The sequence below is a fragment of the Balaenoptera borealis genome, assembly GCF_965194805.1.
Source record: "Balaenoptera borealis genome assembly, chromosome: 8".
In the NCBI taxonomy this organism is placed as follows: Eukaryota; Metazoa; Chordata; class Mammalia; order Artiodactyla; family Balaenopteridae; genus Balaenoptera; species Balaenoptera borealis.
In genome coordinates this window covers 72,422,112-72,437,425 of record NC_138865.1, presented here as the reverse complement: position 1 = coordinate 72,437,425, position 15,314 = coordinate 72,422,112, and the positions used below count along the sequence as shown (strand labels likewise).

Genomic DNA, 15,314 nt, shown 5'->3' with positions numbered 1-15,314 from the left:
AGCTCACCCCATTGAAAACTCTCCATCTAAGTCATCCTCTGGGCTTCTGTCTGAGCTTCCCAGCTGGACAGGCGACTATTGAGGGCTACTGTCCTCCCCTAGTCTGGGGACTACACATAACTCTACTTCTGTACATATTTACCTAGTAACTGAAGATACATGAAACAGAAATTCTGAGGTTTTCAATATTAAAAAAAATTGTCAAAAGAATTGTATGGATCTTATTAAATCAGGTTCATTTATATAACATATAATGCAAAATTGTAAGAATCCAGACTAGTAGTAAGAGGAAAGAGAAGGGGAGATCTCCCATAGGTCTTCCATTTGGTGATATTTGAGAATGTGGAAATTCAGAGATGAAAGCCACTTCACCTTGGCTTGATATATTTTCTCTTTAAGCTCTGGACACAGATAAAAAGTCCTCTTGCTTTTCAAAAACCCAAGATGGGTTATACAATGTGGGAAACAGAGTCTGTTTTGATTGATTTTAAAGAGCAGAGTGAATGTGGCCTTTTTCCATCGAGCTGATGACTTTATATTGTAAACCTTTACAGATTTCTTGGGTTAAATAAACCATCAGGTTTCAAGGGATGCTGTTTGGAGAGGCACTGTGTGGTAATGAACATTGCTCAGGTTATTTTCTGGATCAAGAGCAAGGATGCAGTGATGGGCTTTAATTGGCTTTTGCCTTTTAACTGCTAAGATGCCACTCACTAATCCCGTGTGTAGAGAACAGTCCTGCCTGGTTAAGCCTTATGAGACAGATGAATGCTTTATCTACTTAAACATCAAAGCAAGAAACAAAGTGGTCGGAAAATATGTATGGTTCACATTTTATACAATTAAAAAAATCTCTAATGTCTTCTGGGTTATTTTGTAAACATATAATTTATTTGATGAGGTTCAAATCTAAGTTCACCTCTTTTTGTCTGAGTTTTTCCTTATGATTTTTAATTATTTCCATCCTAAGATTAAGGGTATAACCAAGAATATTCTAGAAGAGCTTTTTCTTTTTAAATTTAATGTTTTAATAGCACCACATGTAGTATAAAATACAGCAAAAAGTAATCCTTCTCTTTTTCTTGTCCTTTTGTGATCCAGAGTTCACCTCCCTAGGAGTAAATCCATTTTGCAAGTATTTTTCAATCTAATATTTGTTTTATTTTTGGAAACGATGAGTGAGCCACTAGCATGGTTAAGACTAAATTAAAATAGAAAAAAAAAATTAGAGTATTCTTTGGGGTTTAATAGGTACATTTATCGATTCTTTTAGCTAAGATGTAATATGATTACAGAAAAAAATACCAGGTTTCCTCAGTAGCATATGGCCAAATTTGATAAAATCAAACAAGCATATTTAAAAAAAAACAAACCTCCTGTTATTTACACTGTTTCTCACATGTATTCGAATAATTCCTATCTTAGTAAGCAGAATATCCTGAGCATCCTTAAATTGAGGGGACAAAAATGAGGCTCATAGGAACTTATATCCAGATTATATATAAAGAACACTTGCAGTAAAAAAAACAAAAAGGCAAATAACCCAATTAAAAATGGGCAAAGGATCTGAATAGACATTTCTCCAAAAAAGATATACAAATGGCCAATAAACCCACGGAAAGATGCTCAACATCATTAGTCATTAGGGGGATGCAAATCAAAACCACAATGAGATACCACTTCACACCCACTAGGCCGGCTATAATAAAAAAGATAGATGATAAAGTGTTGGGGTGGACGTGGAGGAGTGAGAGCCCTCTTACGTTGCTGATGGGCACATAAAATGATGCAGCTACTTTGGAAAACAGTTTGGTGTACCTTCAAAACCATATGACCCAACAACTCCACTCCTTGGTATATATGTAAGGAAAATGAAAATATATGCCTACACAAAAACTTGAACATGAATGTTCACAGCAGCATTACTCATAATAGCCAACATGTGGAAATAATCCAAATGTCCACCAACTGATGAATGGATAAACAATTCATACAATGGAATATTATTTTGCAATAAAAAATAACAAAGTACTGATATACACAACAACATGTGTGGATCGTGAAAACATGGTAAGTGAAAGAAGCTGGTCATAAAGGACCACATGTTGTATGATTCCATTTAGGTGAAAGGTACAGAAGAGGCAAATCTATGAGACAGAAGGAGGTTAGTGGTTGCCAGGGGCAGGGGTGAGGGGGCAATAGGGAGTGACTACTATTGGGTGTGGGGTTTCTTTTTAAAGCATTGAAAACATTCTAAATTTAGATTCTGGTAACAGTTACACAACTTTGTGAGTATACTAAACCCACAAAACCGTATACTTTAAATGGGTGAATTTTGTGAATATGAATTCATAATTCATAATTCATATGAATTATGTGAAATATATCTTAATAAAGTTTTAAAAAAGTTTCATAAGGTACCTAAGGGTCATGATTCTTTTTTTATATTGAAGAATATTGTTTTACAATGTTGTACCAATCTCTGCTGTACAGCAAAGTGACTCAGTTATACACATATACACATTCTTTTTTATATTCTTTTCCATTATGGTTTATCACAGGATATTGAATATAGTTCCCTGTGCTATATATTAGGACCTTGTTGTTTATCCATTCTAAATGTAATAGTTTGCATCTACCAACCGCAAACTCCCAGTCCATCCCTCTCCCTCCCCCCTCCCCTTTGGCAACCACAAGTCTGTTCTCTATGTCTATGAGTCTGTTTCTGTTCGGTAGATAAGTTCATTTCTGTCATATTTTAGATTCCACATATAAGCGATTTCATATGATATTTGTCTTTGTCTGACTTACTTCATTTAGTATGATAATCTCTAGGTCCATCCATATTGCTGCAAATAGCATTATTTCATTCTTTTTATGGCTCAGTAATATTGCATTGTGTGTGTGTATACATACATACATAATACACATATATACACACATCTTTTTTATCCATTCATCTGTCAGTGGACATTTAGGTTGCTTCCATGTCCTGGCTATTGTAAATAGTGCTGCTGTGAACATTGTGTTGCATGCATCTTTTCGAATTGAGTTTTTGTCTTTTCTGGATATATGCCCAGGAGAGGGACTGTTGAATCATATGTACCACATAACTCTATTTTTAGCTTTTTAAAGAACCTCCATACTGCTCTCCATAGTGGCTGCAGCAACTTATATTCCCACCAAGGGTCATGATTCTAAACTTGATCTCTCAGTACATAGTATTAGAAATATCAGAAATTTGATGGAATAGATATTTTTAGGTTACATACATTTTAGAATTATCTGTTTTGAATAAACCCCTGATTTATTTGCCAGTCATTCAGAAAACATCTTCTTTTTCCTAATAGAGAAAAAAATTCTAGTTGACCTGACATGAGAGAGTTGGGCTCTGCGATTTCAAGGCCTGAGGTGGAGAGATGCTGCGTGCAGGCTGGGGAAGCCCGGGGACCATCTGCAGTGTCACAGGGCCAGTGCTGCTGAAGTATGAGCAGAGGTAAGGGGATCTTTATCCTGGAGGATGCTTTGCCTAGAAGATGCAAATTGCTGGCCCACAGACCCAGTCTGGCTGGGAGAAGTGTGTTTGGGGCCCAAGGAGATTTTTTTTTAATTTGAATGATTGCTAAATTAAGAAACAGGAAATTCCTACCAAACCCAGTTTTCCACAGCTTCTTATGAGAAACGAGAAGAGCAGGCAACTCTGAGCCCACATTTCTGAGTAGCGGTGAGGTTGCGGCATGTCCTTTCTGGTTCCCCAGGGTCCCTCCCCACTGCTCTCTTCGGTGTCACACCTGGCCTCTTCTACCCATTTGCATCACCTCTGCCTGGCCCCTCTGTGTATATGTCAGCCCAACATCCCTACTTCACTGATGAGGGGACTAAGGCCCGGGGAGGCACAGTAACTTGCCCAAGGTCACACTGCAGTTGAATAGAGCTAGGATATAAACTTTGTTTCCCAATTAAACACTTTTTCTATGGTCATCTGTGATGAAATTTTAGAAATTTGCCACTGCAGAAATTGAGGGAGCTGAGGCCAATGTACCTAGGAGCTTGAAAATCATCATATAAACCAGCAAAAACAAATGCAGGATTTGATGCCTGATGTGAGCTGTGAAGATCTTTTGTTTGAGAAGAGTTATGATGGCCAGAAAGCTTTGAGGATAAGTAAGTAGGTAAAATATGCTTTATAAGCCACATATCTATCTTTCTCAAAAAGTTACCATATGAGCCAGCAATCTCATTTCTGGGTATATATCCCAAAGAACGGAAAACAGGGTCTCAGATATTTGTTTCCCCAGTTTTATGGGCTGGATTGTGTGCCTCCCCCAGCCCTCCATTTATATCTTGAACTCTTAACCCCCAGTATTTCAGAATGTGTCTGTATTTGGACATAGGCTCTTTAAAGAGGTGATTAAGGTTAAGTGAGATCACTGGGGTGGCTCTAATCCAATATGACTGGTGTCCTTATAAGAAGGGGAGGAGATTAGGACACAGACACACAGAGAAAAGACCATGTGAAGATAGCAGGAGAAGACGGCCGTCTACAAGTCAAGGCAAGAGGCCCCAGAGTAAACCAACCTTGCTGACAGAGTGATCTCAGACCTCTAGCCTCCAGAACTGTGAGAAAATACATTCCTGTTGTTCAAGCCACTCAGTCTGTGGTACTTTGTTATGGTAACCCTAAAACTAATATACCCATGTTCACAGCAGCATTTTTCACAGTAGCCTATAGGTGGTATCATTCCACTTACTTCCTCATGTAAGTAGTCAAATTCATAGAGATAAGAAAGTAGAAGGGTGGTTGCCAGGGGCTGAGGGGAGGGGGGAAATGGGGAGTTGTTTAATGGGTATAGAGTTTCAGTTTTGCAAGATGAAAAGGTTCTGGAGATTGGTTGCACAACAATGTGAATGTACTTAACACTGTTGAACTGTACACTTAAAAATGGTTAAGATGGTAAATGTTAAGTTACGTGTATTTTACCACAGTTAAAAAAAGCAATTAATATTCATTATTAAAAATAATGAATATCTAATAGTTCACAAGAACAACAAAGCTATTTAAGCTTCCAATGTTTTAATACTTAAAACAAAATGACATATAAATATATAGCTCTATATAAATAATCAGGCATTTATAAAGTCCCATTAAATGCACTCAGAATAATCTGACATTAAATAGCAAAAGCTATATAACCAGTTGATTAACCTTTTAAAAATATTTGTTATCTTCATTATTCAGTATGTACTGAGTGAGATCAGAGTACAGAACTGGCATTTTACTTCCTTAAAAATCTTAGATTAGGTCCTACCTACTGCCCAAGAAAGAATGAGAATACACTTTAGGGAAACGGATACCTGAGCGGATAAGGCATTACAGGCAGAGCATGAACTTTGGAATCAGATGACTGGCTTTGAATTCTGGCTCTTCCTCTTAGCTGTGTGTGTGATACTGGATGAGTTTCTTAACCCCTCTGAACTCCAGTTTCCCGCATGTAAAATGAGAATAATAATACCAAACATGCAGGGTTGTTGGAGTGATGAGTGATAACGAACGTACAACACAAACAGCCATTGTTGCACATTGTATTCTAGGTGCCAGGATGCAGCAGAGATTAAAATAAACAGAGATCTCTGCCTCATGGAACTTACATAGCATTGAGGAGAACAGATAATGAGAAAAATACTTAAAATACATATTATGTTGGTCAAAAGCACGAAGGAGAAAAATAAAGCACAGAAGGGAGAGAAGTGAGTGAGTGGCATAGACCACTTCCAAGCAGCACACTTTCCGGGCTCTGCCATTGGAGTTTTTGGGGTCTCAGGCATGAGTCAGACACTAGGGGACACACCCAGGTCTCCTATACTCCATGGGACACACTAGCAAGCCCTCCGAAGCCCCACTGAAGCCCCTTTCCCTGGGCTGGGACAGGCACCCACACTCCCTGACAGCTCTCTCCAAAGATCACACTCGAACTGCCAACTCTTCTTGGCTTCTCTAACGTCTTTTAGGGACTGGAGGTGGTGGTCAGCTAACGGTTTTTGACCACTTCCTTTGCATGTCCTTCAGTCTCACACCTTGCTTTTGTTCTGGGTCTCTGGTGAAACTGATAGTAAAAATATTTCATTTTAACATTCCGTTATGTTATTTTTAGCAAAGAGGTTAGTAAAGGTTATACATGAAAATGCTTCACATAAGGACATAAAGTATTATCTGGGCTTTAAGAACCTTTATACTGTATTTTGAATGTGTATGTGTATGTCATTGCTACTTAAAAAATTAATGAAGAGCAATTATTAAAAGAGTAGGGAGGTAATGTAAGAATAAACCATCCAACCTAAATAAATGCATCCCTCGCCGACAGCAAATTCCTCCTTCTTTGAAGATGCCCCAAGTAGAAAGGTAAGATATGTTCTAAAAGGGATTTTCGGGACTTCCCTGGTGGCGCAGTGGTTAAGAATCCGCCTGCCAATGCAGGGGACATGGGTTCGATCTCTGGTCCGGGAAGATCCCACATGCCATGGAGCAACTAAGCCTGTGTGCCACAACTACTGAGCCTGTTCTCTACAGCCCGTGAGCCACAACTACTGAGCCCATGTGCCACAACTACTGAAGCCCACGTGCCTACAGCCCGTGCTCCGCAACAAGAGAAGCCACCACAATGAGAAGCCCGCACACCTCAACGAAGAGTAGCCCCCGCTCGCCGCAACTAGATAAAGCCCACGCACAGCAACAAAGACCCAACGCAGCCAAAAATAAATAAATTTTTTTAAAAAAGGGATTTTCACTTAAATGCTTATGTCACTGATCAATTTCATGTTCATTTCTCTTCAGTTCTGACATTGGGAAATATTCTTGCTATTGCCCTGTTTTCTTACTCACTGTTGATTTCCTGGGCACAAGCCTATTTGGAATCAATTTCTAATTTCTCTGGCTGAGAGTTTTCCAGATTCCGTTTTAGGGGTCACTTATAAGTGAGAGCATCTCTCTTGGGTAGAATGCCTTCAAAACCCAGCGATCCTGTCAGAGGGCCTGCCATTCCTCAGCCTTGCAGCTTGGGAAGATCCATGTCTAGAAGCAATTTTACGTGAATGGGTTTAAAAGTCTGGCTGGCTGCCTGGGTTCTGCACCATCAAGTTTTGCCACAGTTCCCTCAATTCAGACTGTCTGAGGGCTAATTGCACCTAATTTGCAACAAGACGCTCAGGAAACCGTTAATCTATCTAGTTGTGTTCCTCCCTTGTAAAAGCAGAGCAACTGCCAATATTCTTCAGCTGCTCTGTGCTCTGGTCTCTGCACACATCACAAACCTGTCACAGGTAAGAGTAGTACAAGGAGGGGGAATTTTATGTCCTCCTAGCTCCCTCCGGGAGCTGACATTAATGGTTCTCTGATGCCACGCAGGCTTCTCTGTCATTTACAAAAATGCTCCTTTCCGTTATCAGCAACATTAGTTTGGCTTCATTGGAGAGCATTAGCCTGGCTGGACTGCTGAAAACAGACATCAGTAATTTTATAGCCTGGAACACTCTGATTTCTGTTTGCAGACCTAATGAGTGTTTTATAGCTAATTCTCGTGAGGGCATTTGCTCAGAGAACATATGGTTTTTGTCTTTTAAAAGCACAGTTTCTGTCTTTTGAAAGTCATCCTCTCACTGCCTTTATTTCTTTTTTGTCAAAGTAATATCATAATATATCATACAATACAGATGACTTTTGATGAAATAAACAACCTCCTGCTCCCACCTGCACCCCAGTCATCTCCCCAAAGGCGGCACCTTTCACCATTTCTCTTTTTAGCCCTTCTGGTGGTTCCCTTCATATCTTTTGATGAATCAGGGAATAAAATATATTCTCAACCCAAGGCAGCATCTATTGATTCAATATAAAGGATGTTTGCCTACCCCTACTTCGTACTTCCTCCCAACATTTGCTATTTATAGTTTATTTATTGTGTAACTGTAAATCATATACCTAATAACCTTTTCTAGTCCATCAACCACAAACCATATATCTTTAATTTCCCATATTATTTAATCTTTGTCCCTGCTTTCCTCTCTCATTTTGTATTAGATACACCTTAAAAAGATCTTTAAAAATCTTTACTTTGTCTTGGCTATTCATACTTATATTCCTTTATTCTTATCTTGTAGCTATAGCCAATTTTTCCTGCTTTGTCCATGGATTGATTCTAAAATTAGAAAATCAATACATAGAGTTTATATTATTATGACTATGTAAATGTTGTTAATGCCTGGCCAACAGTGTGTTAGGGTTACATTTCCCTCTCTGGATTCAAAATCATGATTGCTGGGCCATGCAAAGAAAAATGTTCCCATCATCAAGGTTAACTGGAATCTCTGTTTTGTTTTTCTTTTTAAACTTTTGCTCAAATTCCTACCACGTTTTAGTCTGCTTCATGGTTGGAGGTTTTTGCCCTTTAGAAATGGACTGAATGCCATGGGGGTAAAACCTAGGGAACCTCTGGACTAAGTGTGGAGGCCTGAGTACAAGCCCTGCTTCTCCGATTATTAGTTACAACGCTGGGCAAGTCATGACCCTGAGGTCCTGGTTCCTCCTCTGAAAGTGAGAATGGCAGTCCCCGTCCAGCCCACCTCCCAGGGCCATCAAGAGGACCAAGTCAGAACATGCAAGCGAAAGAAAGGCAGACAGAGGGTAATGCTCTTCTGTACAAACTCCTGGGAGTATCACTATGACTTCTACGTCCGGGACTCTGCTTGTTTCCTGGGGGTGGGGGGAGGGGGTGTTTGTTTGAGGAGGTCTGCTGGCATAGACAGATTTATCATAACACTTTGGAAAGAATTCTTTTTCTGCTAGTCTAAGTTTAGCTACCGGAACATTGACTGGTGATAACAACTGCGGACGGGAAAGCTCTACTTGCAGAGAAAACCGACAAGTATAGCCTAGTCTCACTTAAAGGCTGCAAATACTTGTTCAGTCCTAGAGACACACTCTGCATATGGGCAGGCCCACCCCAGCATGACTCAGGCACTTCTGATGTGATGATCAAGCCAAGGCCACGTGCCCCTCTTGGAAAAGCTCACCTCTGGCTGGGGTGGCTTGGGGTTGCAGGCTGCTCTAGAGTCTGCAGTTCTGAAGCCCTGGCACTGGGGTGCCTATTTGCAGCTGGGATAGTGTCGGCCTGCAGCAAGTCTCATGCCTGTGCCAGGATGAGCATCTCCTTCATGCCAAGCTCCCTGGTTGAGTGTATGGGCACATCTGCAAGACCCCCCCGACCCCCGCCCCTCCCATCAAGTATGGACCCAGAGAACTGGGAAGCCCTTGGCCATGGTCACTGCACCCAGAATGCTTTACCACCCACCTTCCTAACCTACCCTGCCAGACAGGAGGCTTTCAGAAGGATCTGATGCTTTCTTTCTGTCTTCTCTCCTTTTCAGCCACTTCCACGCTTTCCCACTTTGGCTGTTTTTAGACAAGGAGGCTGCCTGTTTCTAACGAAGGCAAGCAGAGCGGCAGGCTCTCTCTCTGGAATTGAGCAATGGCTGCCTTACGGGTCTAACACTTGGGTTTAACCCTCGTCTGTCCCTGCGTAAGTGACACCTGAGGCACGAAGACTGTTGTAGACAAAGCACAAAGAGTAGCACTTTGAACTGGCAGGCGAAGAGAGAAGCAAACAGTGTGCTGCCAGGTCTATTAGTTCTGGGGACCGGAAGCCACAGCTGCTGAGAGAGCCGGCAGCAACTGAGCTCCTGCCACCAGCAGCTTCAGAAGCAAGCAGAGGAAGGAGGTCAGGGCCTCCCTTTGAGGAAAACGTGTGTACGTGTGTGGGTGGTGGCTGGAGGGAGAATGCTTTCAAAAAGGAACCCCCATCCAAGATCAGGGAACTTTTCCACCATATATCTCTAGGAGATTTATTTTTCTTTTCAACATCCTCCCACACACATTTGGGACGAAGTGAGAGAGTGGCATGGACATATATACACTACCAAATGTAAAATAGATAGCTAGTGGGAAGCAGCCGCATAGCACAGGGAGATCAGCTCGGTGCTTTGTGACCACCCAGAGGGGTGGGATAGGGAGGGAGGGAGGGAGACGCAAGAGGGAGGGGATATGGGGATATATGTATACATATAGCTGATTCACTTTGTTATAAAGCAGAAACTAACACACCGTTGTAAAGCAATTACACTCCAATAAAGATGTTAAAAAAAAATAAAGCTAGCAGTCCTCATTGACGGTGATGTTTATACTGTGATGATTGCATTACAGACATTATTTCATTTAATCATCAAAGATCCCCCTGATAGGATGGCCAAAAAAGAACATGAAAAGATGCTCAACATCACTAATCATTAGAGAAATGCAAATCAAAACTACAAAGAGGTATCACCTTACACCGGTCATTATGGCCATCATCAAAAAATCTACAAACAATAAATGCTGGAGAGGGTGTAGAGAAAAGGGAACCCTTCTGCACTGTTGGTGGGAATGTAAATTGGTACAGCCACTATGGAGAACAGTATGGAGGTTCCTTAAAAAACTAAAACTAGAACTACTACCAAATGACCCAGCAATCCCAGTCCTGAGCGTATACCTGGAGAAAACCGTACTTTGAAAAGATACATGCACCCCAGTTTTTCATTGCATCACTATTTACAATAGCCAGGACATGGAAGCAACCTAAATGCCCATCAACAGAGGAATGGATAAAGAAGATGTGGTACATATATACAATGGAATATTAGCCATAAAAAAGAACAAAATAATGCCATTTGCAGCAACATGGATGGATTGTCATACTGAGTGAGGTAAGGCAGACAGAGAAAGACAAATGTCATATGATATCACTTATATGTGGAATCTAAAAAAAAAAAAAAAGGTACAAATAAACTTATTTACAAAACAGAAGTAGAGTCTTGGATGTAGAAAACAAACTTATGGTTACCAGGGGGATAAGGTTGGGGTAGGGATACATTGGGAGACTGGGATTGACATATACACAGTACTATATATAAAATAGATAACTAATAAGAACCTACTGTACAGCACAGGGAACTCTACTCAGTACTCTGTAATGGTCTATATGGGAAAAGAATCTAAAAAAAAAAAAGAGTGGCTATATGTGTATGTATAACTGATTCACTTTGCTTTACACCTGAAACTAACACGACACTGTAAATCAACTATACTCCAATAAAAATTAAAAAAAAAAAGATCGCCCTCTTAGGTAGGGTCTCTTCCTATTTATTTTGTACATGTGAATTTTAAGGCTAATGTGTCTAACCACAGTTAATAAATGGTGGCACTGGATTTGAACCCAGGCCTGACTCTGGAGCAATGCCACACATATTCCCTCAAGTCTCCAACCACTGCAAAAAATTCACCCTTTGCTGTGTTCCTAAGATATCCCCAGCAACAATGGTTCAATTATATAAAAGAAAAAAGGACATATATAAATCTGTTTCCAAATGACAAATCTATTACCATAAATAAGTCTTGATTATCTGACTTAAGACAGGCAGGAATAGATATTAAAGAACAGCAAGAGGAACTTTGATACCCCCATACACAAAAATTAATTTGAGATGGATCATAGACAAAATGTGAAAGCTAAAACTATCAAGCTTCCAGAAGAAAACAAAGGGGGATGTCTCCTTGACCTTGGGGGGTCATGACTAGGAAGGGACAGAAGGGAACTTCTGGTATGATGGGAATATTCTTTATCTTGATCTGGGTGATGGTTACTGGAGTGTACACATTTTTGTCAAAATTTATGAAACTATACACTTAAAAATGTGTGCATTTTACTATACACAAATTATATTTCAACAGTGAACTGTCTGCATCAAAAAACTGTATCTGCTTTTCTACTCACAAAACTATGTCATCCATTCAAATGTATACTGAGTGCCTACTTCATCCAGGTACTGTGCTAAAAGTGAAAAATAAGTTGGTAAACGGTTCTCACATGGCTGAGTCACTGGCTTAAGGAGCTTTCAAAAAAGTTGGTGAGATGATAAATGTTGAAAAGAGGAAAATGACTATATATATATATCATTATTATCAAATATAAAAATGCAAACACCCTCAGATAAGTGGCATGCACTGAAAACAGTACTCTAGCTAGAGAAAAGCACCACAAAGGCAACAGGAATTGGGACCTTTTAAATCACAGGGGACCCATGGCCTCCACGGTATGTGGAAGAATAAGCTAGAACAAGAGGCAGGGTAGCTGACTTCTGGTACTAACTTGGCACTAAGTGTGGTGTGTGCTGTATTTGGGTAAGCCGTTTAACTGCCTTGAGCCCCGGTTTCCTCCTTTGTAAAAATCAGGGCTTTGAACTTGGAGAGGTCCTTCCAGCTTTCAAAAGCTTTGATCCTTAGCCTAGTTGGCCCTCTTTCAACTTCCCCAGAAAACCAAGTCTGAGGTCAGAGCAGCCTATCAGGAATACAGTATGCTGAAATGGAAATGCCCGTGCTGTGTAAGCCAATGGAACCAATAAGGGTTTAAGATAAACTGAACAAATAATTCCGAACCACAGCACCCTTACCCCCTACACTGTACCTCAATGACATGACTCCCACGGATGGTGGTTTGTAGTCAGATACTCTGCAATCTCTTTACACTTGCTTCCTAGCACGATTGGGGAAAAAGATTCCAGAAAAAAGAAATCCTTATTCAGAGAGACGGTGCTATAGGTTAAACTGTATCCCCCTAAAAGTTGTATGTTGACAACTTAGCCCTCAGTACCTCAGAATGTGACTTTATTTGGGAATAGGGTCATTGCAGATGTAATTAGTTAAGATGAGGTCATACTGGAGTAGGGTGGGCCCTACTGCAGTATGACTGGTGTTGTTATGAAAAGGGGACATGTGAACACAGACATGCACACAGGGAGAATGCCATGTAACGATAAAGGCAGAGACCAGGTGATGCCTCTGTCAGCCAAGGAATGCCAAAGATTGCCAGGAAATCACCAGAAGCCAGGTGACAAGCATGAAGCAGATTCATCCCCAACGTCCTCAGAAGGAAGCAGCACTATCAACGTCTCAGACTCCCGGCCTCCTGAACAGCGAGACAAGCCATCCGGTGTGTGGTACTTTGTTATGGCCACGCTAGCAAACTAGTACAGGTGGTATAAATGCTTAAAGGAAAACCCTGCCTTGGCCAGTGGGCTGGCTCACTAACTTTCCCTTCCTTTCCTTAGCCCATAACACCAGTAAACTTAACCTTCAGGAAATTTATAATTTGGGTACCTGAAAAAAGTACTATTCCTTTTCTTTGCTAAACACTACATTTCCTGTTTTTAAAAAGTAAGGCACTCCAGTAAAATCTCCCAGACATTTGTTTAGATAGTGTTTGTGCCTTAGCTTTCGGACTCCACTCAGGTCCTTCTCATGTCAATGTGCTAAACATGCTCAGGGTGGAAATGACCACCTCAGCACGTAAGTGGCATCATTTACTCAAAATCCAAATTACTATCAAGTCTGCAGAAGCTGCTGGAAAAAAATAATACGAGAACAGATTACAAGGCAGCTTTGCTCTCACAGATGTACACTGCAATTATCACTGTTCAGGGCTATCAGAAAACCATTAGCAGAATTGATTTTTAGTGGGCCTGCTAGCTTCAAAGAGGTGCATAATGACATGAAGGTTTCTCACATGTGGCCGGGCCAATGCCAAACTAATTATAAGCTCTGACTTGAATAATCGGAAAATGTCACAGAAACTACTGGTCTCTGCTGGACAGGCCAACACCCTGTCTGGAGTCATTAGGAACATAAGCAGTTTAAGGAGAGAGAAATCGAACAGAGCCCTAGTTTGCAAAGGATGGGAGGTGGCTGGCTGAGATGGGTGGGGAGGTATAGAGTATTGGCATCTCTGAGAAGAACTGGGACTTGTTCTGGCTTCCAAATCATGGCTCAGCTTTAATTATCTCTCGCAGTGGTCCTTTTATACACCAAAACCCTTCTTTTAAGTTAAGGAATAAAACTAGGTGCTTTAGAATCAAAAGTCAGGACACCCCTTTAGCTTCAGTAGTGGTTCTCATACAACCATGCACTAGAATTCACAGGCTCAGGAAGCTGAATTTTTACCAACTTGCTGTTTCTGAAGCAGGTGGTTCTAGAACCTGTAGTTTAAGAAATACTGCCTTATAGACACAGGAAGAAAAATACTGCATGATCTCATTTACATGAGGAGATTTCAGGTGCTCTCACCACACACACACACACACACACGCACACACACACACACACACACACAAACTTCCAGTTATAAGATAAAATAAGTCCTGGGGATGGAATGGACAGCACGGTGACTGTAGTAAACAATACTGTATTGTATGTCTGAAAGTTGCAGAGAGAGTAGATCTTAAAAACAAACAAAATCAAACCAAACCAACTAAAACAGACACAAAACAGTCTCTACCTTTAAGAGTCCATAATCTAGTGAAGAAACAAGCTAACTTCGAGTAAATAAAACCAATTCCTAGTCTCAAAAAAAAAAAAAAAAAGTAACTATGTGAGGAGATGGATATATTAATCAGCTTGACTACAGTAACCATTTCACTATGCATAGCAACTCATCATGTTGTACACCTTAAACATATGCCATTTTTATTAAAAATATATCCTGTAAAAATAAGAGTTCTGGGGGACAACAGTTTGTAATAACCTATGCAAAATAAGAACAGGAACTATAATAAGTTCCAAATATATTCAGCATGATAAAACTTTGATGAATTGCATATGTATTATTTCCTATGTAATTTTTGGGAAACTAGTATTTTAGAGAAATGGTCATAGGCATGCAAATGAATGTATCAGGTTGTCATAAATAAACACTAAAATCTAAAAAAAGAAAAAGAAAAAAGAAATACTGGCTTAACAGAATGGTAAGGCAGTGGGACATGCAGTCCAGACATGGTGTGGTATGCGTCTATGAATGACTAAGGACCAGAATGGCCCATCCTGGGGAGCCTGGCAAAGCATGAGGAAGGTGTTTGTCACTGCTGACAGGCCTCGCCCATGCCTTCGAGGTTCAACGCTGGCTCTGCTCTGCAGCTGGTGTTGAGAGAGCCTGGAAGGGTTGGCGTCCAGCTCTGTAGGCTGGACCTGGCTGGTGTTCAGGAGCTCTGAATACCATGGACTTTACTGGGGTCAGATGTGTAGCCATTTACCAGGTGTCATGCTCAAGAAATCCTACCTTCCAGAAAAAACACATAAGTCATCTAATAAATGATTAGGCACTTTGTAAAACACCATATAAAAGGCTACCCATTATTTTACACTGTTCACATACCTGAGTCTTTGATATGTGTAAATGTGCTTA

General features: G+C 40.5%; 1 protein-coding gene and 1 long non-coding RNA gene across 7 annotated transcripts in view; one reads left to right on the top strand and one right to left on the bottom strand.

The window, feature by feature from the left end:
* The window catches only part of LOC309634108, a 141,246-nt gene extending 129,755 nt beyond the window's left edge, over window positions 1-11,491 (top strand). For 2 of the 4 annotated variants that reach the window (XR_014247858.1, XR_014247859.1), the window contains 2 exons: window positions 3,351-3,496; window positions 6,476-6,777. This is a non-coding gene — a long non-coding RNA (uncharacterized lncRNA). Of the gene's footprint in view, window positions 1-3,350; window positions 3,497-6,475; window positions 6,778-8,533 lie in introns of those variants that run through there. The other 2 variants (XR_014247856.1, XR_014247857.1) reach the window with 2 other exon arrangements.
* PIP5K1B (phosphatidylinositol-4-phosphate 5-kinase type 1 beta) overlaps window positions 1-15,314 on the bottom strand; it is a 323,109-nt gene that overhangs the window by 23,356 nt on the left and 284,439 nt on the right. The gene's annotated exons all lie outside the window — the stretch shown is intronic.